Genomic DNA, 4,022 nt, shown 5'->3' on the forward strand with positions numbered 1-4,022 from the left:
AACACGTCAATAATTCCAACTACGCATTCATTGGTTTTCTTTATATTACATCTTTACATGTATTTATTGTTCATTGCAACACGACATTATGATGTCATTGTAAACATCTGTTTTTTATTGTCCAAATTCCTTTGTACTGAATTAGTATAGAGCATAAAAAGGTCGATGCGATTTCCAACAGACCGACTCTCACCGATCATATTCAGTCTGATATGCTAGCTGTATAGCCCAAAGTACCATATTTTAGTTTTGCAGACCCAAACGAATACATTTTTAGTTTTGAAATATGAACCTCTGTTACAGTCATCGAAAGTACCAGATTACGTTTCTCAACTAACGGAATTTGGAAGTCATATGAAAAGCATGTACTGTATATCGATCGTAAAAACCAGACCAAAACAATGCAAGCACTGACACGAAAATAACTACAAGTTGCATTGTATTTAAACTGTTTTTTCTTTTCAGTGGAAAATGTTGCTTCAACCCACCCGGCTGATCTGTGAGCGGTGTCCTGTTGAATAGTGCCGAGCTCTGTCTCTTTTTATTGAGTAAAGGTCAATGCAAATTGGGAGCAATGAAGAAAGCCAATTTCCCACACGAGACGTTCGTATGAAGTTTCAGATGTTGGCGCAGTTGCGCATTTCCCGCGGTTCTGTCCGTTGGGGGGAGGTTCTTTTTTCAATGAACGAAATCCCAGGATCTGCAGATCCAAAAATTTCTAAAACAATTAGTTTCAGGACCATTTTCATCGTGTTCAGCAACCAGGTGTCCTGTCTGTTCGGAAGAAGCTCCCTATCCGCAGCTGCTCAGCCCACACGAGATGTCCTGAAGGGGGTCTTCTAGAAGGCGGCGCGTGTTGGAGAGTAGAACAGTATAAGAAAAGAACAGGAAAACACACGTGTGTGCACTAACGCTGAACGGGGATGTTTAAGAACGTTGTTTCTCAATCTTCTCTAGCATTTATATCGAAAAGCCTCACGATTTAAGAACATGCTGGTAAAAGTAACATAGAGATGATAGATTCAATATCTGTATATATATATATGTAATACAGCTCTCTGTAATAAACTCTGTAATCTCTGTAGAAGCCTTCAGCAGATTGGTGATTGTATCTTGCAATTGTAGTGTAACTATATTAGGCACATTATAATGTTAATATAAAATATTACTGTTTTTCATATGGCATCCATAAAACGTGAATTTAGGTCAATTAAGAATAGGATAATTCATTTTATTGATAAATATAGCTTAATTTATTGGACTGTTTTTAACATAAAAATACACAGAGATTAGTTTTTACAGAAACAATATACAGTTTTCTTTTTAAAAAGAAAAGAGAAGCACACCTGGTGATGACAAGGAGGACATCTGTTTTGGTGATGAAGGTCATTATGTATGGAAATGGTGTAAATGTAAATTCCCGACACCTTTATTTACTGCATGCAAATTTTGGAGCACCTTGCAGTTAGCTCAGCTCTTGAAATTGCGCCATCAATGATGTCAGACATATTGTTCCCTACGTGCGACTAAAAAGACTGAAATATTTGCCTGCCTTTAACCAAAATGTGTGTGCTTGATGAATTTGATTAATCAAATTTGATTCGTTTGATCGAATTTGATTAATGCAATCTTGTAATATATCCATAACACAAATACTTAAAGTACTTAAAGTACTTTAATACTTTAATACTTAAAGTAGTTAGTAGTTAATGGATTGACATTGTAGTCATATGTGAAACATGTCTTTATTTTGCAGTTCTAACCAGTGATTCAAAATTTCCAATTAGAAGAGGATTACCACAGCTCAATGTTTTATGAATCTAGTGTTTTAAATTAGAAACAGCTGGAATTCTTGGATTTATTAGCTAATAGAAACCATTTTAAGTATACTGTACTTCCATTTCGGTCAAGAACTACAAGGACTTTTGTTTTCCATTCTTGTTGAGCTTTCCATTACGTACCTAAAGTGGTTATTGATTATTTATAACTTTTCAAAATTTAGAAATACATTTAGAAAATCAATATGGTCATTAGCGACTGGTTGAAATGGCAAAGATGTAAAGATCCAATTAACTTTGTGATAAAGATTTGCTGCACCCATCTTCTTCATTATCAGCTAACTTAGAGTTTCTCACACCTGGTAAGATCCTAGTCAAATTCTGCTCTAGTTTCTAATGCCATCATCTTTGGCAATGTCACCACGACAGTGTTCCAAACCTGAACCCATTTCCAATGTAAATAGTTAGCACTGTACTGGAAACAGCACTATGTTTTTGTCTGCACTTTGCTTGTCTAGGAGGTGATGTATTAAAGTAGTTTTTAGAATATTAGAATATTCAAATCAGGTACAAGATAAATAATACATCAGCAGAAGTAAATGAGACTCTGAAGACCCTTTGGTTTGGTGAGTCTATATTTACTACTAACTTTAGAGGTTCAGTGGTTGTATTTTGTTATTCAGATAAACAATAATCATGTATTTTATTGCTTGACATGCTACAACCCTCTGGTATTGCTTTCGGCATTCTATAAGCTAACTGACGTGCACATTCTAACCACATTTTCTTTATTTATTGAAATTACATTTAAAATTCAACATCTTAGTTTGGATTTTCACGATAGAAATCTCCAATATAACTGACAAACAGACCTATGATTTACTAAATCTGAGGTTTACTTCAATATTCCCCTCTGCTGTTGCAACAATTAACTGTTGTGTGTTTTTTTTTGTTTCAGTGTGTATCATTTCCAAAATATCACACGTTTGAAATGGGCAAGTACAGTATTTCACTCATTAGTGAAAGACTATAGAGATTACTTTATTATTAAACCTGTGTTTTCACTTTCAACCTTAGTCTTCCATGTCCTATCTTGTAATCTGTTACTAGACTGTTAAAATCCATGTTTTAGTTTTAACACTGGCAATTTAAGAAGTCATGATGTTGAACAATATTCTTTCTTTTAAACTAACAAATTATAAAAGAACAGCATCTCACGCAGGTCTGCACAACAGGTGATGTTTTCAGTGATTTGATCAAATAAAGAAGTTTGCTTTCCAGATTTCACGTTTAAACATGTTGTTTGTCTTTGTAGGTTTCAGATTCACCCTTTTTGCTCTCTCTCTCCTCCTAAAGACCCTGGCTACAGCAGAGCCTGTCCAGTACCAGTAAGTAAGATGTAAGGTTTGTTATTCAGTACACTGGAAAGACCCATAAACCAAGGTGTGTCTGAGTACTTTTATTTTCTTTGTGACTCAGAGATGACCTGAAATTCATTTCTTATGTTTCAATGAGAGAAGCAGGGAAACAAAAACACTGAAAGCTCCAAATTGCACATACTGTACATTTATATTCAAATATTACTTTTAAAATTAAAAAAAAAACTCCTAAAATTTGCCAAAGCAGAAGTGAATTAAGGTCTGTTGCAACAGATGTTTAGTTAAGAAACAACTTGACTTGAAATGGATCAGAAGGGATCTTGGTAAGACATTTGAAGAAGTGCAATCTTCTTGATTTGTCCTTGAAATTAACTTTGGTTGCTCTGCCGAATTGCAGATGCGAGTGTCACTTTCGAATTGTAGATGGGCAGCTCCGCAGACCCTTTCTCATCCTTCCGGGCCCTGTGGTTGAGACCAGCGGAGGGCCGTGTGATGCAGAGTTGATCTGCAGGGACCCCTGTCAGCCTATCGTTGCTGGGTACCAGGTGACTCATGACGTAGCAGAGCAAGCCTGTGCCACAGCATCTCCTCCTCCTCTGGGCAGCTGGGAGGTCAGTATTCTATCTCTATGATGCTATTAATTGTGGATCAGTGCAGGTTAACACCATAAAATTTACACCATGGATTTGCATAGGATTCAGCTGAATTTTTCATTATCTTGATCTTTTTTTTTTAAGTTGCTGATACTTCATGAGTGTATATTTTTTAAGGTATAGTCACAGAAAAATGTGTAATCTCATGCCTGAAGCCCTTCGAAACATTGTTTTCATGATTTCCATTACCTTTGAAGGCAGTCCTCATTAAT

Source organism: Lepisosteus oculatus, chromosome 27 (genome assembly GCF_040954835.1).
Source record: "Lepisosteus oculatus isolate fLepOcu1 chromosome 27, fLepOcu1.hap2, whole genome shotgun sequence".
In the NCBI taxonomy this organism is placed as follows: domain Eukaryota; kingdom Metazoa; phylum Chordata; class Actinopteri; order Semionotiformes; family Lepisosteidae; genus Lepisosteus; species Lepisosteus oculatus.